We start from the raw sequence: 24,368 nt of genomic DNA, 5'->3' as shown, positions 1-24,368 counted from the left end.
AAAATACAGTTCTCAAAATGTGACTATGGAAGATGAGGAAGATGGAGTTTCTTCAGTGGTGATCCAAACCTTAGTCCCATTTTTTCTTTCCTTGCTCAAGTTCTTTCAGCTGAGTTGATTTTTATTAAAGTACCTTCAGTTTAGTTAACTGCCTTGGGAACTTTCAATACAAACATGCCAAACACAGTCAGTCCTCTCTTTCATCTCACGGTTCTGTAGATGGTGAAAGCTTGTGGGCTCTGCCCAAATGAAAATAAAGAGATTGATTTAGTGCATTTGGACACCTAGAAGAAGCTGCCTTTCCTAGAGGTGATTTACATTTGCATTTGTTTTTCATCTCAGAGCTGTGGAACGTTTGACAGACTGTATATGAACCCCCTAAGAAATTGTTTGGTTTGGCTATTATGATGCTTAATCCTTCCCACATTATGAGTCTGTGAATTCTTTACTAGAGGGTATTTGTTCAAGTTTTTTGTATTCTGTCAGGATAATGCAAGCTGACAAGTAAGCAGGGAGATGATAAATCTAGACTTGACGTCTCATGGTAGGTGAAGAATGAGCTAGAACTGTTTTTGTGGAGAGGAGTAAATCTCAGTGGTAATTTTTTCAAGCATCAGACAGTGTTGTAGTCATGTGGTTGCCATGAAAAACGGTATAAAAGGGTCATGTGTCTAATAAGTCCTACACTATGGCACTTTGAAAATGTACCTGTGGTTCAATGGTCTAAACATACGGGTTTCTAGAAAATGAAAAGGTTTAGGGCCTGCATTTTCTGTATTTGTTCCTAATGTCAGTGCTTAAGGGAATTCAGAAGATCCAGAGGCATGCAAGTAAGGTCTTAGGGCAAAATCCCATCGAAAAGGTATTATCAAAGTTTCATTGAACTGTATATTCAGAATTAGTTTCTTGTAGTCTTGATAATTTTAAGAAAGTTGCTGTGAAGCTTCAGTATCTCCTTTCTTGATTACAGTAACCTCTTCCTTTACATATCATATACTTGTCTTCTCTGACTGTTCTGGAAATTTTTCTTTGGTGTTTTTCGACATCTCTTTCCCATTCTCCTTCATCCACCTTTTTTGTCTTTTGACAGCTCCCTTTCACATCACGTGATGTTCAAAACCTCTTATGCTGTTCAAAGCCTCTGACCTCCTCCCCCAAACACCTCAAATATCTGTCCTTCTCCAACTTCTCCCCGAAAACCCACTTCTGTCACTGTGCCCATAAGAAATGAATTGAGATCAGCCAGAGAGATGGCAAATAGGACCTGCTGATATTTCCAAAGTTGAAGTGACTGACATGCAGAGATTTAGCTTAGATAACCCCCTGCTTTTATGACTCTGTCTTTCTCCACAGAGCTCCCTTGTATTTTATCTGCTTGAAAAAGTTATGATTCTGTTTTTCCTATGCAAACAAAAAACCTCTGAAACTGAGCCACAGGCTGATACAAATTTTTCTGCTCTGGGAAAAAACCTTATTTTACCCTATCAGAATGTGTCCCTGCAAATATTCAAAGCTAAAGCATTTCAACTCTGACTCTTAGATTCTCCTTCTGGCTGCAACACCAAATGAAGAACTTTGCTATAAATGAAAAACATATATATGTAGTAATGTGCTGTAATACTTTGTTTCAACCTCAAAAGCCACTGATTTTTTCCTTTTAGATTTCCTTTCTGTGTACCATGTCCCTAAGACCACAAGGTTGCAGAGCCACACTCTGGAGACTCAAGCAGCTATTGTGTTTTCACATCGCCAAGAGTGGAGTTCCCATTGATGTCATGAGAGTTCCATGTAAGATTCCAGCAGAGGATGTACAGGAGGAGAGATAAGAGGGCACCTGATAAGAGTTCACATGCCTGATAAGAGTTCTGCAGCATAGACAGGAGAGCAGCATTTTCACCTTAATTATCAGTTACCTTCTTTTGTGGCTCAATGAAGGGTGCTCTATTTTATTAGAACATCACGACAGGCACCTAGGAACTGCCTGAAGTCCTACAGAAAATGGCACTGATACCATATTTAAAGTATGCATCTCATCTGTGCTGTGAATTTTAAATAAAGCACTCAGCAAGCAAGGGAAGACTGAAAAACAATGATCAAACACAGTCCTTGGTGATAATCTCCAGCAAACTAGTTCAGTGCTGAGCAACAAACCAGGAAGAGTCTTTGGAAAGGATTTACTTTTTTAGTACATGCCTTAAAAATAAATTGCAGTATTTCAGTTTGTATGACAGGAATGTGGAGGTTTTTTCGAAAGGCAGTGGTGATAACAATAGGCTTATTAGTACTAAAAATCGAGCTATATAATTATAATAAAACCGTTGAGTCTCATTTCTTTTATATATTCGGCAGTATGCAAATAGGGAGCCATCCGTCTTGATAGCTGCAGAAGCTATGAAATCCTTATTTGAAGAATTTCAATCCGTTTTTACTATAGCATTCAGTGCTCAAAGTTAGAAAAGAAGCTTCCCCCCTCCTCCCCTCTTCTTTCTCAATATAACAATGCATTTTAAACTGCTCCAAAATTGCAAAGCTATTTCACAGTTTCATAGAGAGAAAATGGCTTGAGGGAACCATTTGCTTTTTTATGCCTGGAACATCAAAATAAAATACCAAGTGGGGAAATGAATTCTGTTGTATAAAGGATGGGAGCAAGTCAGAAAGGGCTTTGTGGCAGAGGGTGAATTGTCTCGGGAGCCTGAGTGGGATTGCAGAGCTTAGCAAGGGACCTCAGAGGTAGGCTTGGATATGTTGAGGCTGCCTGAGCATGGCAGGAGACCTTACAGGAACCCACAGCCCTTTGTTCCCTGTTCATCTAGGGATATGTCCTGCATGGGCCTCAACACAAGAGAAAGGAAGAGTATGTGGGATATTAGAGATCTCAGTGATGTAAAAATCAGTAGATTTTTGTGGTTTCTCTGTGTCCGCTATTGTAAAATAGATGATCCTAGATAAATCCATTCACTTCTTTTTGGCTTTGTTACCTCTTAGTGACTTTTGTGAACGATGAACTCTGCTTAAAGCAACAAACAATCAGGAAATGCTAAACTTCATTTTGAACTTTAAGGGGTTCATTGTTCCAAATTAAAAAGTAGCTAATAAGCTTTTCTTTCAGTGTCTTCAATGGAAATAAGGATATGTTTAGATGTCTCAAGAATGGGGATGTTCTCAGGAAAGAGGAAATGAAATCAAAGAGGAAAGTAATTTCAGGAATAATGAAAAGTTTGATGAAGCATTCACTGGTGACCTGTTAATCATGCTTTAACCAGTGGGGAGGGCTCAGAGCTTGGCTGCATGTTGACCAGGTTGATATTTTAACTGGAAACTTGGCTGTTCTTGTTGTTCTCTTGCTTAGCTAGAGGCTTCTTCCATGAAATTTGAATGCTGTACAGCACATGTAGTTCAACACTCTAATTTTGAGCCTTGACCTGCAGAGTGACCTTGGGCAAAGTACTTTTTCTCTCTACTTTTGCTTGCTCTTCTGTGCAGGCTGCAGGAGCCTTCTGCCTTTGAGCACCGAGGATTGTAGTCAAGGGCAATACATAACACTGAGTACCATGAACAACATGTAAGTGTCCTCTCCTGTGACAGCTGAAGAGAGTTGCTCAAAGGCTTACAGCATTTTCCTACTGATCTTCACCTCTTGATAGCCAAAGCCATCCTGGACAAGAGAAGGAAGTGTTCCCACTAAGGAGTAGAACCTTTTAACCTGCAGGGTTTTGCTGCATTTCCAGAGATCTTGAATTGCCTTTCCTCGGGTTTATGATTTATCCTAAGGGAGAAGATTGATTTGCTTTATCATAAATTCATGGTGCTTTGGAAATGCAAGATAGAATTCTAGAGCTGAAATCTGAGTAGCAACCGAAGTGAAAGGGAATTGGGTATGTACAACCTCTAAAGTAGCTCTGAAAAGCTGTGACTGAGTTATTTCTATGTGGCTCTCCATCTAACAGGGAAAGAAATTACACTTGTACCTGACACAAATTTAGAGACATCCAGTGGGCTTGTTTTTCCTTTGAGGGCATAAGCCTGGTCTACACAGGGACGGATTTCTGGTGTAGCAGTTCCTATAAACCTGGTTTATGAAGACATATGTTTATACTGGCAAGAGATTTTGACCCTTTGGTTTAGCACTAACTCCCTGAATGCTGTTTTTCTATGCTAGTGACAAAAGTGATTTGAAGTGTTGCAACCATATCATGGCAACAGGTCTTGGTGGTATAGATGAATAACATTAAATCATGCTCAATTTATGTATAGATATAAATGCATATTTCCATTCAAGCATATTTCTGTACATTGACAACTGCTTGTACATACAGCAATATATATAAAAGGTTTTATGTATATCATTCTATATGTGTGAATACATATTCATATAAATCCATGCCAGCATGCATTAGAGAATGACATACTCAGTGTTCAGTGCCTTCCCTTGCCATTAGAACTCCCTATTAAATAGCTGTATTTTGTGAAAAAGTCCAGTTAGAAATAAAAAGGCTTTTCCACTCATGCATCCATAAATGTCCTTCAGATGTGCTTGAATTTAGGCCACCAGATCTTCAAAAGTGCTAGACAGGAGTACTATGTCCCAGAACAAAATGATTGTCACAGTTTGGTTCCCCTAAACAGAACAGACTTTCTCGCACCATGTAGCGCTGGAAGACAAAGGACACATGAAAACAGAAAAATCGTAACTGTTTCCCTGTAGCAAGTGACATCCTGTGTAGAGAATTTTTTTCCTCTAAGTAAAGAAAAAAAAATAAAAAAAAGACCCAACCAAAAAAGTAAAACATTTAAATTAAACAGATATATACTTAAGGAATTGCATAATGCAATGTTATTTAAGCTTCCTGTGAGTTATTTTTTGGAGTACAAGTGAACAGAAAAACATCTCTGGAAGTCCATGATACTTCTTGTTTTCTCCCAGTGAGCACTAGATCACATAAGAAAGCCCAAATTAGGTTTTGTAACTCCTCTTCTTAATGACTTATTGAGGAACCTCTCTTCAGAAACCCTGACTTAGTGCACCATTTGTCAGTACAAAAACATATCAATGCCTGAAAAGATTGAGGTAGGTAATAGAAACATGACTCTGTTTTGGATTCTCTGTGTAAAAGTATATGTTCCTAATTTTGGACTGCAAAAGTCAGAAATAATCTTTCCCACTGGTGGATTGAACCTGAATTCTGAAAAAACTTGAAAAGTAGAGTTTTGGCAGAAATGCTGTGTTTTGAGTGAGGGAAATTCTGAGTTTAAAACAGAATGGACTAGGAAGAGAAACAGATAAAGTGAGACAGGTCATTTCCAAGGGGGAAGAGATGAAGGGAAAAAGAGGTTGAGTTTCAGGACTGTGGTATCTGATTTGATTGGAAAAAAGGGAATTGCCAAGATATAGCTCATACATATTTTACTTTGGATACATGAGGAAAAAGGGAAATAAAAGACTTGCACTGCAACACGTATCCTGGCTCCACATTGCCAGTGGGAGACTGACCTTGAAATCTGCTACTGCATGGTAAAGGGGGTCAATATTGATTGTTGCATTCAAGGTGACAGGATGTTTTTCAGTTTGGTATCATGATTTCAAATAGCTGCAGTTCTTCACAAGCATTTAAGAGTACCTAGTGCCAAGAAAACAGACGTGATGGAGTTCAATAGAGGGTCAAAGCCCATTTCTACATACTTTTTGATTTGTTTTTCTCCTTTGCGTACAGGAGTTCACATGGAGTCCTTCTAAACTACATTCAGATGCTCAAGTTTAGCTGTCTCCTAAGACTGAATTTTTACATTCACATGTATTTTACAGACATGTTTTCACTGGCTTATAGAAGACATGACTAATATTTATAATTTCATGGTCTAGTTCAGAACTGAGACTGACTGAAGACATTTTTTTACAGCCACTAGCTTGCTTTGGTGAAACTGGGTTTAGTAACAGCAAGTTAGAATAACAAAACTTACTGCTCTGGGATTCATCCCAAATGAGTTACCAGATAAAAATCAATGTTAGATCATTATTCAGTTAAAGAAACTAAAGAGGAATGAGAAAAAAGTGGGTCCATGTATCTACTGCATTTTAGCATTTTTTAATGTAGATTTTGCTGAATCTTCCCATTCCTTTCTTTCTCCTTCCATTTCTGCCCTCCAAAAGAAAACATGTCTAGTTTCCTTAGGAAGAGATGATGTATCAAATTTACAAAATAAACCAGAGCCAAATTTCCTGTGAGGTATGACTGGGGAAACTCTGTTGAAAACCACATACCATCACAACTTTCAAGTCTGTATCCAAAATATACACACTGAGGCAGGTGAGGATTACAGCACAAAGAAGGAATCACAGGTGGGACGTCCGTCATCAAGGCAGCAAAGGAGACTAAAACCAAGGTTTCATCTATTCTTGCCTTTCTTAAACTGAGTAATGCTACTGGCTCATGTTCCTACGATGGTTCTACCTTTCTCCAAGATAGCAGTGAACAGTACAGAAATACCCAGTTGTATTTTTTTCTTCTCAGCCTGCTCTGGTGCTTCTCCTTCCCTTCTTAAACCTCTACATCTGTAGAGGAGCAGCCTGCAGACTGTGCTTGTATCAGCAGTGCTGCCTTAAAGGCTGTCTCATCCCACTGAGGTGAATATCAAACTTCACAAGAGGGATGTAACTGGAATACATATGAGAGCGCATCCCTGCTTGCTCTGAGCAGGTACATGCTGTTTGGTTCATTATCCATGTTAACCAGGTTGGCTTCTGCAGCTAGTCCTGCCTCTTTGAAATGTCAAATGTACAGGAGCAGTGATGGCAACAGCCCAGGCACTTTGTCACTGTTCCTACCTCAGTCTAGAAATCCCTTCCTAAAGAAAGCACATGCAAGTCTTATGAGGATCTCTCGGAGTCTGTGGAGATGGGAAGAAGAAAAGGAGCAGAAGGAGGAAGAGGAGGGAGACCTGTCTGAATGCTCTGAAGCAGTTCCCAGGCTGAGTTCTGGGTTGCAACCCCTGAGCTCTCTGCTCTGCTTGGCTGTTGACCTGGCTCTGGCTGAACACTTGAGTCCTTAGTGCATGGATTTTCTTCCACTGTTCTTAATGCTCAGACCAGGCACATCAAAGGTCCATCTAGTCTCATGTCTGTCTCTGACAGTAGCCACGTGTCAGCACTTAGGGAGGTGTTTGAGAACAGGACACAAATGCTGTGGTATTTCCCAAATACTCTGCTAGTCCTTTGCCTAGTCAGATTATAAATTCTTCAGAATGGAGACAAAAATCTTACACTGTGCTTCTACAACAGGATCCTAGTCAATTTTGAGGCCAGGTAGTGTTTGTATCTTATAAAAAATGTTAATTAGTGGCCTGTGACTGAAAATTGGGATTGGGTTCACAGCAACATGTTTGTTGCTGCTGCTTTCAGACAGGATGGGAGAGTCATTTCCATGCTCTAAACAATTTACTGCTCCATCCCCATTACAGGGATTAACACAGACAGTGGTAGCAAGGACCTCCACTGAGCGTCCAAAAGTGTCACAGAGGATAACTGTATAACAGGAAAGTCAGTTAACAGCTAGTAGATGCTGGTGTTACCTTCCAAGGCACAGAATTATAGCCTGCCACTTGCCTTTTGTAGGTCACCTTTCACAGTGTTACAGACCCACATTAAAATGACTTGTGATTAACAATAGAGCATGGCTTAGTGCCTCTTTATCACTCTTCAGTGAAAGGAGGGTCTTCTCTTTAATATTGTAGAAAAACCTTTGTGATTAAGATTTCAGAGTAGCTACAGAAGATTTGCATCACTGAAAAGAATTGCTCAGTTTATGTTTTGACACAATTCAGCTCACCATTTGCATTATTCACAAACCTGACAAAGTCTATTTTTTATAAAATGTTTTTTGTTTTGTTTAGTTTTGTTTCACACACACTATAGTTAATGCGTCCTCTGGTCTGTTACCTGTTTGGGTTAACCTTTGCAGCATAAATGCTGTATTAAAACATCTGAAGAAGCAAGTATTTCTAAAATGCATTTTTAAAAGCAGGTCAGTGGTGTGGCTTCCATAGGATATACATTTTAAAAAATGTTAAGATAAAATAAATATGGTCACAAAAAAGGAAGACACTGAGAAGTGAACACTTGGGGAAACTTCCCCTGGAAGTAGATGGCTTGTTTGGGATCTCTACAGCTGTGTTTATGCTGGTTAAAAAAAAAAAGGAGGGAAAAAAAAAGGCAAGGGGAGAAAAAAAATGAGGGGGGGGGGGGGGGGAAGAGAAAAAAATGTTCTAGAGGCTTAAGTATCACCTAAAGGACAAGAATCTATAGCCTAAAGGATAAAAGCAAGAAGCTCACATCCTCATGGCTACCCTCTCCAGGGCTGATTTGTTTTGTTGAGATCCAGCAGGAACAGTCAAAAACAAAACTTGGAGCACCAGAAGCCGAGTAGTGCCAGCTGTTGTCGAGTCACCTGAAACTCAGCTCCTGGCCCCTGGTAGTGCAAGAGTGTAGGTGTGTCCTGTGATACCTGAGACAAGACTTGAATTCATTTGGAGGAGTGGGAGTTTGGGGCATAATCCATCTTAGAATCATTGGATTGTTTAGGTCAGAAAAGACCTCTAAGATCATCGAGTCCAACCATTAACCCAGCACTGCCAAGCCACCACTAATCCATGTCCCCAGATGCCAGATCTGCATATCTTTTAAATACCTCCTAGGATGGTGACTCAACCACTTCCCTGGGCAGCCTAGTCCAATGCTTTACAATACTTCTGGTCAAGAAATTTTTCCTGATATTTAATCTAAACCTCCCCTGGCACAATTAGAGGCGCCTAGGCCTCTTGTCCTAGCACTTTTTGCCTAGGAGAAGAGACTAGTCCCTATCTGTCCAAAACCTCATTTCAGGCAGTTGTAGAGAGCGACAAGCTCCCCCTTAGCCTCCTTTTCTGCAAGTTAAACACCCTCAGCTCTTTCAGCGGCTTCTCATCAGACTTGTGCTCCAGACCTTTCATCAGCTCAGTTGCCCTTCTCTGGACACACTCCAGCACCTCAATGTCTTTCCTGTAGTGAGGGGCCCAGAACTGAATGCAGGATTTAAGGTGCAGCCTCATCAGTGTTGAATATGGGGGGAAAAGCCAGGTGCAAGTCATCATCCTGCACTGACTCACTGACTCAATGGAATACCGACATCCGCCAAGTGTGAAAGCATCACCCAATTTAGTGCATAGCCTTCAGCAAGGGCTGCACATCATAAGATGGTTACAGCAGGCCTGAAAAAACCAAGAAGTACTACAAACTGTTCATCTCTGAGTCACAATTTCCTCCACGCCTGGCTCTTTCCTACAGCTAAAGCAACAAATAATCCACATCTCAGGTGCCACACGTACGTACCAAGAAGTGTTGGAGAGATCAGGCTGTGCTCCGGCATGTTACCCTCAGCCTGAAGCAAGTAGGAATGAAGCAGTGCAGCTGTGTAATAAGTTTGGGATTCACCTAATGTTCCAAAAAATAGAGGGCAAAAATATTGTGTCAGGCAGAGCTAAAGCAGACGTACAAACAACTGCTCTGGGGAAAAAAACCACAAATGCATGTATTTCATTAGAGCCAATTAAAATGCCTCAATTCTTTTGGAGTATTTAAACATTTTGAAAAATAATATTACAAGTAACCTAGAGCAAATTTATAATCTAAGATTTTCTTTGCAAGGAAAGTTTGAAATAATTTCATTTAGAAAGAAGAATAACCAACTCGTGGAGCTGGTGACCATACATCACCATCTTTGATTGCTGCTTCTTTACTTACCAGTTGTAAGGTTAAGGATCACAACTGAAACTGAACTTTTGAAGAAAATTGACAAAATTGTCAAGATTTGGGAAATCTATAAAAATTATGAAGGGTAATGATTTTTGATCTTCTAGAGAACTGAAAATTGCTTAATGGGACAAACTGAATGTTTAATCTATAAGTACATTAAAAAATTATTTTTCCCTTACAGAGCACATTAAGATGGCCTTTCTCATAGAATTCACAGTCTTGCTGCTCAGTGTTCACACGGAGTTGCTCAAGTTACCCAGATTGCTGTATGACATTTCTCCACAAATTTTAGTTTGCAAAGATCTTCAGAATCTTCTCAAAGTGAAGATACTGCAGTGATGCAAACTGTTAGTATCATTGCTTTCACAAAACTAAAATTGTATTCTTAAACTGCTTAATGGTGTTCTTTTAATTCATTGGATGTATTGCTCTTGTTCCTCAACTGAATACCAAATTAAGAATTATCTCTTTGTCTTCTTTTTTTCTGGAGTGCAGTTATTGTTTTATTTCTGGGAAGAATGGAAAGAAAAGAAAAACCACGAACAGTGAAAAGCCAAATCAATTGCATAGTGTAGCATTTAAAGGCTGGTCTTAATTCAGATCAGTATTGGCAGTAGTTTATTTAGGAAGTACTTTCTGGACTTACTGGCCTGGGATATAAAATTTTAAAATCCTATCAGTGGACCATGTAGTAGGAATCATGAAGAAAGTGTATCCATAACAGAACTGCATGCATGTAATCCATCTACAATCTGGAGATATTTTATTTATGTGCCTGCTCTTAAATATCCAATTGATGAGTCTCTAGTGATCGAGATTACTGTAACTCATGCCCAGCATGTAATTTATAGTGCAATCCCGTCCTGCTTGTTAGAGTTCCCAGATCATGAAGGTTTCTTCCCCTTCTACCAGCTTGGCATTCAAAGCCTTGATCTGGGAAATGTTACTCCGCTATTCTCATTATAATATTCTGTTGGCATGAATTGCCTTCTAATAAGGGGGGGAAAGAAAGTCACCATTAGCAATCAAGCATATTAGCAATGGATTGGTAATGAGTTTATCCAATGTGATGGTCTTCCCTTCCTTCCATTTTGCCTAACTAAATACAAGCATGAAGTGGACTCTCCAGTTATATGTAAGCAGTGGATGAAGACCATACCTTCCTTAGCCCTGGAATACACATCCAGCTCTGACCCTCCCTGAAGTGAATAATCAGTGAATCTTTTATGACTGAATGAGGAAATGTCTTTAAAATGAACCCAAAGCCACTTGCCTTTCATGCCATTTTTCTCTTCATCTAATATCAGACAAGTATCTCTCTAGACTTAGGAATAACAGACGGATCTATCTGACTGCATCTTCATTTCTTCAAAGCAACCATTTACACCGAAGCCTAATCAGATCTGATGACAAGATGAGCTCTGGCTAATCCAAGTTCCCCACCTGCAGTACTGTATTGAGCTCTGGGGTCCCCAGCATAAGACAGTCATGGACCTGTTGGAGTGAGTCCAAAGAAGGCCATGAAGGTGCTCAGAGAGCTGGAGCATCTCTGCTATGGAGACAGGCTGAGAGAGCTGAAGTTGTTCAGAGAAGAGAAGGCTCCAGGGAGACCTTTGAGCACCTTCCAGTACCTAAAAGGGCTACAAGAGAGATAGACTTTTGACAGGGGCATAGAGTGACAGGACAAGGAGTAATGGCAGTTTTAGATTAGATATTGGAAAGAAATTCTTTCCTGTGAGGGTGGTGAGGCACTGGCAGAGGTTGCCCAAAGAAGTTGTGACTGCCCCATCCCTGGAAGTGTTCAAGGCCAGGCTCAATGGGGCTTTATGCAACCTGCCCATCGCAGGGGTGTTGGAACTAGATGGTTCATAAGGGTACAAAAGCAAACAGTTATTTCTGTTTCTGTGTCCCTCATACATAAGAGAGGGATGAAGAAGATCATTTTCTGTAGCCTGATGAAGTCAGGTGAGTGAGGCTTCCACTCAGGGATAACAGAAAGTTGAAGAGGGCTTTCAACCACTTCAGGAAGTGGATCCAGTCATCCAGTGCAGTGACTCAAGGACCTAAGGAAGCAAAGAGGGCAGAGAACTGCATTCGGGTATGAGCAAAGTCTGCACTCTGTTCTGCTATGGAGATGGCATGAGAAAATATGAACAGAAGTTGTGTTACAATTTTTTGTGAAAGCAGTTGGGTCACCTTCAGGAAAATCCTATGGAAAAGCCTCAATCAGAGTTAAACTGAATCCTTTTCCATTTTCCTGACTGCTTTCTGAGGCTGTCATTTTGCACTTCTGCAACATAGCCCAGGTGTTGTCACATCCATCACGCCTGTCCTTCTGCACTGTGAGTTGGCCAAAGACAGAAAAACAGTGCCAAGTAATCCTCCAGTGTAATTCCAGCCCTATAATATTAATTCACTTGTGTAATGTGCAAAATAAACAGTCTGAATTGCTATTTACCATTTTTACATGGGTCATACAGCAGCTTCCCTCTCCCTAGAAAGCACTCCTTGGTAAGTGGTAAGCCCTCATAATGATAAAAAAAAGAAGTCTTTTCATATGCATTGAGACTTGCATTGTGAAGAGACAGAAGAGTCAATTTGCCTTCAGTCATTTATTACCATAACTCATTGCAGAGCTCAAGTGGGTCAGCTAATGTTATCACTGAGCATTGTGATGGGTAGGAAAGTTAGTGCTGGCTTTGTGTCCCAAAGGCTTTTAGGAGACAAAAGCAAATCAGCTAAAGAAATAAAATAATATGCTGATGAAAATATCTTTTTTTATCTGAGGGTCACTACATCTGGCAGATATTGTGGGGGCCATTTTTTTTCATGAGCAGTACAGTGAATTTTGCTTGAAGGAAGTCAAGTGAATCCAGGTCAATTTGATTACAACAAAATAAAATAGGCTTTGGGTATGCTGGAAAAAATTTGCCCCAGTCCCTAGTTGCAAAGGGTACAAAATTTCAGAAGCTTGTGCAGGTTAAAGCCTGAAGAGCAAGGCTGCAGCCACTTCCAAGTTATTTAAATATCCCCAATTATTTAAAGTTATTTTGATCTCTGTTTCTGTGGTAGAATTCTGAAGCCATCACTGGAATCACTCAGTATTCACAGCAGTGTAAGAAGGATCCATAACCTGTCGTGTTTGCAGCATGACTGGATGTAAAACACCATTGCCTGTCCAGATCAAACAAGGTCAGATTATTAAAATACAAATCAATCTGTTATTGTTTAATGTGCTGCTCCCTGTGACTTGCATACGTGACTGACCAATAGAAGTACATCATGCTGTGTGCAAGTCATTTTAGGTAAAGGTGGCTCATCAGCAATGAGATGGTTAAGGGGTCTGCACATTTTTGGGAGGATGGCAGAAAAAAATAAAATGTGATTGACCTTCCTGGAAAGAATCAAAGTCAAAAATATAATGAGGTAATGAGGTATTTATTAAAAATACTCCTTCGCACTTTCATAGCTCAGCTCATATGACAAATGACAGCCAGCTAATCCTCCTATGCACTTAGCAAAGCAGTTATGTAAGTGCTGTCCCCATTTTGTAGGTGGGGAAAGAAAGGCAGGAAAAAACCCTCAATCATTCTCATAACAACAGAGGGAATTCATGCAGGAACTGGAGTCTGCAGGAATTTCACTTTTCCCTTTACGTTACTCTTGCATGTACAGGATGTTCTGTTAGTGGTGACTTCTGAGATCTGTTTTTGTCTCATTCTTTCTTCTCTGTCTTAAGTGACCTGATTTTATCTTTCTTAACATGAAGAGAGGCTCAGCAGCATCTCTTGTTTGTGTGCATACAGAGGCTTAGAGAAGCGCTTCAAATGTGGGGCATCTGTTGTTGTAACCCTTCCCTGGCCATGATGCTTCCTTCCAAAAAATGCCCAGATCCATCTGCCCGGCAAATCCATCAAAGGGGTCGGTCAGAAGGGGAAAATACAAAGTTGGGCAAACTGATCATATGTGAGCTCATCTTATATCAGGGGTTTCCTTAGAGGCTTGGAAGTTCTGTAATTTCTCAAAAATTACCTCCATAATTTCAATAAAAATCATAGTATCATTTTCTACCACATCTACAGTCAGCCTGTTTTCTCTCTTCCTCTTCATGTGATTATTTCATCCTGAAAATTTTCATGATCAAAACTCTGCTGCTCACTGCTCCTTGTAGCAAGGTGTAAACACCATGCTGGCATCTTTGAAGGGTTTAGGAGTCTTTATTCTGCAAGCGTGAGGAGTGAGGCAGAGCAAAAGAGGTTGTTATACACTGCTGTCCTGGTGCAAATGAGGAATTCTCACCCAGGCCACATGCATTTGATTCTCCATCATAACTTTCAAAGAGGGGTTGTACTTTGTGCAGGGATTCACTTACCTGTTTGCATGTGCTTCACCACATTTTTAGATTACCCTTCACATATGGAATCATCCAGCTTGATGAAGTGTAAGCTCAAAGGAGCTTTCTAGACATAATGTGCCTTATCAACCAGCCAATTTTTGCCACATACATTCCCAAATCCCCTTTTGCTTTATCAAGCATCTTTGGTTGTTAAACCAAAGACAGTGGTTTAGCTTAGGAGCCTATTTGGAGAGGCATCATGTAAGGGAAAGGTGTCAGATGCACATTCCCTGCCAAAGTGCTTTTGAACTTATCTGTCCTGTGTAGCTGATGGGACAGAGCTCTGGGTTGCTTCAGTTTTAAAGATAACGCTGGATCTCTTTTCTTAGAACAAGCATAGGAGGAGGTGCTTGGGAAGTTGTCATGAGTTCGACCAAGTCTAGGAGTCAAGTGACTCCTAGGTAGTTGAACTTGGAGCTGGACGTGAAGAAAGTCCTGAGCAGAACCTGCCAGCCCAGCCTTCATGCAAAGCACAGGATCCTAATCTTTTCCATCCATGTTATTTTGCTGTTGAAAGACAAACATAAAAAAGGTAGCTTGCGGTTGCATTGTCTTAATCAAGGACTTGGATGGAACTTCAAAGTCCCAAGTCTTGAAAGTACCTCTCTGCAGCTGGACCTAATGCTTGCAATGAAATTAATGTAGAACTGGTGCCCCAGTGTTGAAAATGTGGAATACCTGCCTTTCACTGTCACACAGATGTAGAACTGGTATTAGAGCAGAATTCAATGAGATTTATATGAGGCATTAGGCAAATCCCTGTTTAATAGGTTACAGTTTTGAATTTTCAGGCTACAAATAAAAAAAATCTTTAAGACCTGACATCTAGACCGGAGAGTTTTTCTTCTGACGTTTGCTGTGGGTTGAGAGGCTTGATCCGCTCCCTGTGCTGCCAGCCAGAGAGGGTAAATGAGTTCTACACTGGCCAGATATTTTCATCCTGCCTCTGCAGTGTTTTGTTCTCCAAGGACTAATTGCTAGTGTGATCCAAGCAAGAAAAGGAAACTTTCTGCAAACACTGCTATCTCATCACGAACTAGCCTCAGGCTGAAATTGTAGCCCAGAATAGACAGAAGAGTGGTTTGGGTACCTGACACAGGCTTTCACTGCTTTATGAGATGCCACAAAGTGTTCCAAAGGATGGGCATGAGATGGGCAACAAGCTGTGGGATACCCCAGGAGATCTCAAACAGGACTAGAAGCCCCTACTTAGGCAAGTGAGTAACTCTTTTGCAGTTTTGCTGTTGAACTCATCAAAGCTAAGATTTTTTTTCTCAGCATGTGAATCCCATAAAAATATGGCATAAAATAAAAATATATGGCATAAAATCTGACTTTCAGATAGAAGCAAATTTATTTTAGACTCTGCAGTTTTGGAATAATTTCTTCATTATCCTCAGCCACTCTGGGAAAGGCAGGGTGGGGTCTGAGTGCATGGAGGGATGGTTTTGTGAAGCTGATGGAGGGTGTTGAGCTAACACCCGCAGTCTCCCCAGACTGCTGTCTGACACCTCATTCATCTGAAGACCTCTGAGCATATAAGGTCTGTAATAAAACAAAGGGGGTCTGTCTCGTGCCTCTGGGTTTCCAGTGGCTTATTAAAGATTGGATTGTTTAATGTTATCTTTTAATGTAGAGATATTTCTGTGGATAGGGAGACTCCTGCGTCAATGGAAAAGAAAGAACAAGGCTTTCATGTTACTTGTTTAAACCATCGAGCAGTGATGTTTTGTTGTTTGACATGCCATTGCTTCTTGCTCTTTCTAACCAGTCCCATTTTTTCATTCCTTGTGGTTAATTATTGCTCTCATTCTCTTTCTGGCACATCTTCTGCTGTGTTACTGGATCCATAGGGGAAAAGTGACTGAGGGAAATAAGCACAGGACCAAGGAGCGGAGAATTAACTGTCCCCGTGGGAAGCTTGAGTTACTAGATGCCACATATGCACATTTTCATTGCTAACAGTGAAGGAAAAGTTGACAAAGAGCTCGTCACAAAGAGCAGAATACAGAGGAGCAGAAAAAAATTCTGCAAGTAATTTGTATTGCTTATCCATGACAGCCCAGTGCATGCAGTTCACATTCAATTATTACTTTTTATTATTCATTATTTGCGTTACGGTAACATCCACATGTACCAGTCAGGACTGCAGCAGCATTGTGAGACATTCTACTCCAGCAAAGACTAGTAGTTTTTAGCAGTATAACTATGTCATCCAAAAATATAAATATTCTACTAAAATAACTATATACTGTTACAATCCAGAGTATTGCATCACAGCAGACCTGCCTTTCATTTTTCAGCTTATTCCTCTTCACACACAGAAAAGATATGATGCAGGTGTAGACATTTTTCTGTTGCTTTGACTATAGCTGCAGCAGGTTAATGCTGCTATAGTTTCAGGCAACATCAGTCCACAGATAAATGCATGTAAGACAGACCCTGTCCCAGAAGGCATCATGTCTCAGCAGACAACAAGTGAGAAAGGAATCAAAGGCATAAAGGAGTCATTATTCTGTTTAATGGCGGCAGTGGGCAAGGTGCAGGTATCATCCCTGAATCTGGACTGGCATTTGCCTGCTAGAGTAGGATCCAAACTATTGTTCACACTAATTCCATGCCAGTGTCAATGCAGGTCTCCTGAAGTTAATGAAAAGTGAGAGTAATACCATCTAGGCCCCACATGACTAAAGGTCTGGTTTGTTCTTTGCAGCTTTGGGGAGTAAATGTATCAGGAGCTTCTCAAAGAGTAGCTGGCTGGAACGTTAGTTTTGCAGCCTGAAGAACACTTATAGTCTGATCCACCTTGAAGAGTGTCTTGGGCATCTTCTTCCCAATCACCAAGTAAAACAGAAATAAGAAGGAATTCGGGTCCTGTTACAGTTTGATATAGTTTCTACCACATTTGGCAACTTGGTTTCAACCTGTGACAAGAGATGCTCGAAATATTGTGAGACTCAATGCTCCTGCGGAATTTTCTTCAAGGCTCAGTGTGACAAATACTAAAGCAGACAACTTCTGATGACTTTCTTCAGGATTTTAATGCAATGGCTCTGAGATAAGCTTTTGGGCAGCTCTAGAGCTTGTTGCTCTTTCAACTGGGATGGCAACTTTTTTGTAAAGCAGATTATTACTCAAGACTGGTAGCATGGTCTTTGCAGCATGTGGCCTTTGTTAATGCTTCATATACTCACAAAGCTTTGTGCTTGAGATAAATTCCTTTATATCTCAGAATACTGTCTTTTAGGTTGGCACCAATGGCATAGCACTTGTTTGCAGTAGGTGTAGAAATATAGAAAAAGTCTGAACAAAGCAAATTATCCTATAAATTCCCAGCAAAGATGCCAGTTTGGAACACTGACCTCTAAATTTTGCTGAATTTTGGGGATGTTTTGTTCAAATACATTTATGAAAGCAGAAAATGCTGATTTATAAACTTTTGGTGGCTATGTAGAATATTTCTACGTATCTATATTTTTTAAATACAGATATTTCTGTCTGTACATAGAGATGCATCAAAGCATATCTATTATCTCATTTTATCACTTCCTGATTGATTATGATCTCCATAGTCCTACTCATTCTGTAGATTTAAGAAGCTTTCTGATCTGAACTGTAGTCTAAAGTAGAGATATAAATGTCAGAGCCAGTGGTAGCTGGTATTTGACAAATATGAGTGAGAAAATTTCTGCTATGGATTTAAAGCTGGGAAAGTAATGGGTTGAACTACTAAGGCATTGCATGGAGTTGAGCTAAATTGTTCCTCTGGTGAGACACTTACATGTGATGTTTTAAAATATGTCAGGTATGCATGATAAAGACATGCTATTGGGTATAAGCAGTTACAGGACCAAAGAAAGGCAAATCATCGATGGGAGAACAATTGTCATGATGTCATGAAAATAAACAAATGACTGCAAAAAGAACTGGAATCATAATCTTCAGAGTGAACTGCTTGAGTACTGAAAACCTCCTGAGATGCCAATATGCTAGTGCTGCTCAGTATTATAGCTCGGTAAAGAAAAACTTATATAGAAACATCTGATGAGCATCAGATTCATCAAAAAAGTGTCCCTGGTCATGGGAAAAAGAGAGAAGTGCCGGAACAACTGCTTGTGACTAGTAGATGGTCAACAGTATCCTTTATTAGCTGAACTGGAAAACTGTGGGCTAATGTGCCTGGAAATAATGTTACGGAGTTCATTTCATGTAGACAGGAAACAAATCCATGTATCTATCCTGCTTCCCAGTTGGTGCTCTGTCTCTAGGCAAGATTGACTCTTTGCCTTCTTGTTTTGTCAGCAAAGTGGACAATCACTGGGCTATTCATGTCATCTGTTAGTTAAATATTAGTTTTGTACCTTAGTTTATCTGGAAATGTCTGCATTAACTAGCAGAGGATTTAGGCTCCCCATTTTAGACGCTTTGTGTTGCTTGTAAGTAGGCATTAAAATATTCTGAAGTGTTTTATATGAATTCTCGCTGTGTTTGTTGTGATCACCTTCTGCATATGGCCATCCAACCAGGAAAAAGTTGCCTGAAATCTCCCCTTACTATGCTTTAAATTGCCTTGGTATGGTGTGAGTATCTCCTAGTCTGCTTGCAAAGGTCCTTGGTTGGTTTTTCTCACTGATGCTCTGATAACCATCATCGAACATTGGGCACTTTCAGGTCTATGACTATTATGAGAGCACTGCTGTCAAGAAAGGAAATACTGTTTGAGTACCATTATTTGGCTATGGAAAACACAATCAAGCAGCTGGACATTTGTAGAGACCCACGTACTGTTATGAAGATTACTTATATATATATATATGTGTGTGTGTGTGTATATATATATATATATGTATATATATATATATAGTCTTTATCCTGGCTTCCCATTAACTTCCCTAACTGTGGGCTGTGGTGGGACCACAGGCAGTTGTTGATCTTTCTTTCCAGAGCACATGATATGACACTGTCAGCAGAACAGGACAAAACTTGTTACCCAGATCTGGATCCTTTCAAAGGATCAATATCACCAGCTCCTAGAAAAAGGGAAGGGGATGGAAAGGACTGAATATGGGCATTGCTATATTAAGTAGAAGACAGTAACATCACAAAGTTTCATCTGTGTTTGGCGTCATCTATCAAGTCTGAACTTTGCACAACTGAGTTTTGAACTGATTGTCTACTGAGTGGTGTATCTGTACTCACTAGACATAAGAGCCCAAACCCTGTTTCAAGTACCAGGGTGCTAGATCAAAGAATGCCTTACTTACAATTTACTTTTAAAGTTAGTAGCAATTATGCTATCTTTCTCTTCCTTGGATAGTCTGTGCTGTACCACAGGTCAGAGCCGATTTTCATCACATGCTAATTTAACTAAAAAGGTTTCTGCTGGATTAGGTGAGGTACAATGCACGTGGGAGGAGAGGTCATGTATCTATAAGTGCTGTGGTTAAGAAATATTTCTGGATTTCAGACTCATTTGGGGGCCACTTAATTTCCAAAATAAGCTTCTCAGATTCTCCATACATAATCTGCACACTCTACAGGCAGACAGGGATCAGCTCTTCACTCCACAGCCTGAAACGCCTGAGGCTCTTGTCTCTGCTTATATCCATTAGAGGTAAACCAAGGCTGATTATAGGGAACACCATACTTCTGATCATGTCAATGAGCATAGCTAGCAAGTGTTCTGGGGGCAGATGCTCATCTCATTTGCATTGGTGCAAATCAAGAGTAATCGAGTTATTCCAGATTGAGAGCAGGCAAACTGCCTTAATAGGATTTTCTGTCTCAATAAAGATATTATTGAATTCAGCCAGTGACTCTGTTTTGACACTGTTTTTCTTGGATTTTATGCTGATATACAGTGTTTGGTGTATTTGGTTCACAGCAAAGTCCACAGTGTGTGCAAAGACAAGGACACTTGAGAAGGAATTTGTTTGAGCCAGAGTTCTGAGACCACTTGTTTGCAAATAGGGTGTTCAGCAGTTGCTCCTAAAACTGACTGTTTCTAGCAAGTCACGTACCTGTCTGCTGGCTCTAATCAAACCGGGGCTCAGGGGAAACCAGTAGCCTCATGTGCTGTGATCACTCATCAAAAAAATGGGTGGGGAGAAAAGCATCCCATGCAGCAGAATGACATTAAGCTTAGAGATAAAAGGCGCTCTCTAAAAAAAAAACCCAAAAAACAAAAAAGAAAAGAAAACAAAATCAAACGAAGAAAAGGACCAGATTGAAAAATTATTTAAAAACACAAAATGCTTCACATGACCCTTTAAGACAACAAGACAACATAAGCCTCCTTTTTATTTCCTGCCTATTTCAGCCTGTTCCTGGTCAAGAACGCCACAGCTAATAATTGTGTCAGAAAACCTTCCTGTCTGAAAATGATCTCTTCCTAATGGATAGATGATTCCATATGGTTTCATATGTCAGAGATGGAGAGAGAACATATTGGGCGACTGGCCACAGCTGGCAGTTCGTGTTAGTGCCATATGGATAAATATGCAAGCTCTCCTGCATTGTGTATTTCAAGCAAACCATTTATCTAAACAGGTGCTGACCCACTGGGAATGCATTTTTATGGTCAAGCTTGCAGCATGCAGCGACACAAACTGCTCTGTTCACCCCTCCTATTTCTGCAGTGCAAACCCACATTTATGTATCGTTTGCCTCCATCCTGTGTAACTCCATTGATGCCCATAAAAGCACACCTGGGCAGACCCTTTGTAAATGAGACCTGAATCTGGCTCACTGAACTGTGTGGATATTATAAGACCAGTCTCCTAAATCCTCTTTGGGAATCAGTCTGTGATATTCACTTCTAATATATATTACTATATCATATGCAGGGGATTAAAATCACCCCATTTATGAGGCTATATAAATAAAGAATTAGACTTTCCACCTCCTTCAGCTACTGTGCTCTGTCCCTGATTACAGCTGAAATTTTTACACTCCTTTCCTCTCCATGCTATAATTGCCTCTTTGTCTAAACATGCTTCATTTTGGAATTCCTCTCACTTACATTCCTAATATATGCGGTTCAAGGTACTTGCTGACTGATTTATGCTAGTCTTGTGTGGCTCCCTTGGAAATGGAGCAGAACACATTCCATCCACCTGCGTAATAAAACCAGCTGGTGCAGGGTGGGAGCACTCAAACTGCAGCAGAAATAAAATTCACCTAAGTTTTGACTCAGTTATCTGTCCATCCACCAACTCTTCTGATTGTCTGTGGTATTAAAATCATGCCTAGGGAGCAAACCCTTGTGAAAAAAAGTCACTAATTATGCTGTTTATTCTAGATTTCTGTGTCACGGCCAGAAACAAATACTGGGGTGAGGGAAAAGGCTTTGTCTGCATTTCTGAGCAAGTATTTTTATAAGAGTGCAGCCCTGTTAATATGGTTCTAACATCCAGAAAATTTTAATATCACATAAACCCTCTGGGCTCCTTCTAGAATCATTGAATCACAGAATGGTTTGTGTTGGAAGGGACCTTTAAAGGTCATCTAGTTCAACCCCCCTGCCATGGGCAGGGACACTTTCCACTAGATCGGGTTGGTCAGAGCCCTGTCAGCCTGACCTTGAATGTTTCCAGGGGTGGTGCATCCACCACCTATGTGGGCAACCTGTGCCAGTGTTTCACCATGCTCATTTCTTTCTATCTACTCTAAATGTACACTCTTTTAGTTTAGATCCATTATCCCTTGTCCTATAACTACAGGTCTTACTAAACTGTCCCCATCTTTCTTATAAGCCCCCTTTAAGTACTGAAAGGCTGAAATAAGGTCTCTCCTTAGCCTCTTTCCATCTGCTTTACAAGCAATGTAAATTGTTACCTCTTTATCAGAGGAGGGAACAATTCCTATGAGAGCAAATTTAGTCAGTTTGGGGTTAGACCAATCTATAGTCCAAAGCTCAGATAAGTAATTTCATTAATGAGGTTTGAGTTGGATTTTCCATTTACAGCTATACAAACCCCATGGTGGGCAAAGGGGCAGAGAGTTAGTTTGGACAGGAAATTCAGGAATTCAGAAGTGGTTGTAGGAATAAGCCTGAGAGTCACACCATGCTTTCCCCTGCTCAGCACTTTCACATCAGTAAGAGTTCACTTGTCGTTCCTTGAGAAGTGAGAAAACAGGTAAGACTCAACCCAGCTCCTAATTCTTGTCTCCCATCATCTTTGCTGTACCCACATCTGATGTGCCTGGTCTCTCACTTCAGTTCATTTGTGCTCATCTATTCCAAACAGTACTTAAGCTCTCATAGCATAACAGCAATAAGGCAGCCGAAATAGCAAGTTCTCAGCTGTGTTTGGTGCACACTGTGCCGCGGGAGATTGAAAAGAAAATCAGAAAGTGCATGATGAAGATTAATATGAATCTGAACTGCTGCGTAAAAGACTGAGTCCTCTTTGTGCCTCTTATCTGCTGTTTGAAGTACCATTACTTAAGCTTGGTGTTAGGGGGGGGATGAAAATAAAAAGTCTTTCTCAGGGGATGTGAGAAGCCATTTCAAAAGGCGATGCCTCTCCAGTAAATAAAGCACAAATGTTACAGGTCAGCACTGAAATGGTGAATGAGATGGAGTTTCACCCAAAAGAAAACTTATTCAACCAGGAGGCTTTCAAATCTCCTCGCTGAGATAAAGAAGATCAAAGTGTTTAAACACGTTGATCCACTACTAAGGAAAATTTAGTGCTGGCAACAGACAGCAGCTGCAGTATAGCTGGCGTGTCTAAACTCACAGCAGGGGACTAATTGCTCCTATGGATGTAGGTTTTCTTTACAAAACCAGGTCTGAAGGAATGTCATTGTCATTCACAGAATTATGGAGATCTATTGATAAGAAATAAAATGCCAATCTATACTGGAGGGACAGAGTGCTGGAAGCTGAGCACGGGGGATGCATGAGGATTCTTTGCTTTTATTCAACCTGTATTGTGCAGGGAAAGATCCCATCAATTTACTCAGTATTATAACATTAGCTTCACACCTTCCTTGGTAAATAAATGAGGAAGAGTAGCTCAAAGTCAAACCATAATGCCATTTGTAAAACATATTGTTCTGAGAGGAAGCCTGGATAGAGGGGCTATTGCCATCAGAGAATTGCAAATTTTCCATGAAAATGGAAACATTTATATTTATATATAATATAAATATATTTATTTAAAAAATTATTTTTATAAAAATTATTAACTGGGCAGGGAGTATAGGATAATAATTCTGGTTATAAAAAATCATTCATTGAACTATTCCTGAATTCAGTGAACTATTCCTGATACAAGCACAGCTGTAAATATGCTTATGACAAGTCGGGTAAAGAGGCTGTTATGGCATCTCATTAAACAGGCTCCTTCTTGCCATCCCAACACGTGACAGAGGGCATGTTCCTGTTTTATTAAGGGACTGAGTAGAAAGAAGGCCTGAAGCAAGGGTTAGTGATGAGGCTTTTCCCATGACACAGAAGTTGTTTCTAGCAGAGATAGGAACTGAATGGAATTTTTGCATTTCATGGTGATTATTGAGGGATTTGAGTTCTTCTGTGTAGCTAATACCTGAATGCCCATTTTTTATTTATTCTAAGAGAAATTAAGAAAAATACTGATCCATAGCATCTTCCTTATAAAAGTATCTTCATATGTACCCAGGAAAAAGCAATGGCAGCTCACTCACCCCAGTCTTTCCAGTTGAGAAGGAGACATTTTGACTATGTGAAGAAATTAAATAATCCTGTGCTGTCATTACAGTACAGTACAATATACCAATCTACCTCCAGCTGTTCAGCCGTCATATGCTACTTGTAGTTCTTTTGATAACAGCAAATTTCACTACATGCATATGTATATGTTTATGTATATGTAGATACATTTTTCTGTTTTTATGTCCAGCCACATAAACAAAATGCATGCTTTGACCTTTCTTAATACCACCTCATTCTTGGGATTTTCCAGAAGTACCTAAATTATTCACCCCTGGATTCCAGAATAGGCAAAGGAGAGAGAGAAGGGCATTCAGAGGCCACAGATCTCTTCTCTCATCACAAATGAAAACTTTTTCATAACTCTACCCTTGACTGTTCCTTCGCAGTGGGGAGCCTTGTTAAATGTCAATACCCTGCCTAAATGTAGGAAGTAAATTCTTCCATGGTTTCCAGAAAGGACATCACAGCATGCCTACATTTGCTTC

General features: G+C 40.1%; 1 protein-coding gene across 17 annotated transcripts in view; it reads left to right on the top strand.

Moving 5' to 3' along the window:
- TENM4 (teneurin transmembrane protein 4) overlaps positions 1-24,368 on the top strand; it is a 1,582,078-nt gene that overhangs the window by 1,143,212 nt on the left and 414,498 nt on the right. The window contains exon 9 of one of the 17 annotated variants that reach the window (XM_064644890.1): positions 12,860-12,979. The exons of the other annotated variants lie outside the window; for them this stretch is intronic. The gene's annotated coding sequence lies outside the window, so the exon portion shown is untranslated. The remainder of the gene's footprint in view (positions 1-12,859; positions 12,980-24,368) is intronic. 17 annotated transcript variants of the gene reach the window in all.

Source organism: Pseudopipra pipra, chromosome 2 (assembly GCF_036250125.1).
Source record: "Pseudopipra pipra isolate bDixPip1 chromosome 2, bDixPip1.hap1, whole genome shotgun sequence".
NCBI classification, from domain to species: domain Eukaryota; kingdom Metazoa; phylum Chordata; class Aves; order Passeriformes; family Pipridae; genus Pseudopipra; species Pseudopipra pipra.
This window is presented reverse-complemented; position numbering and strand designations above follow the sequence as displayed.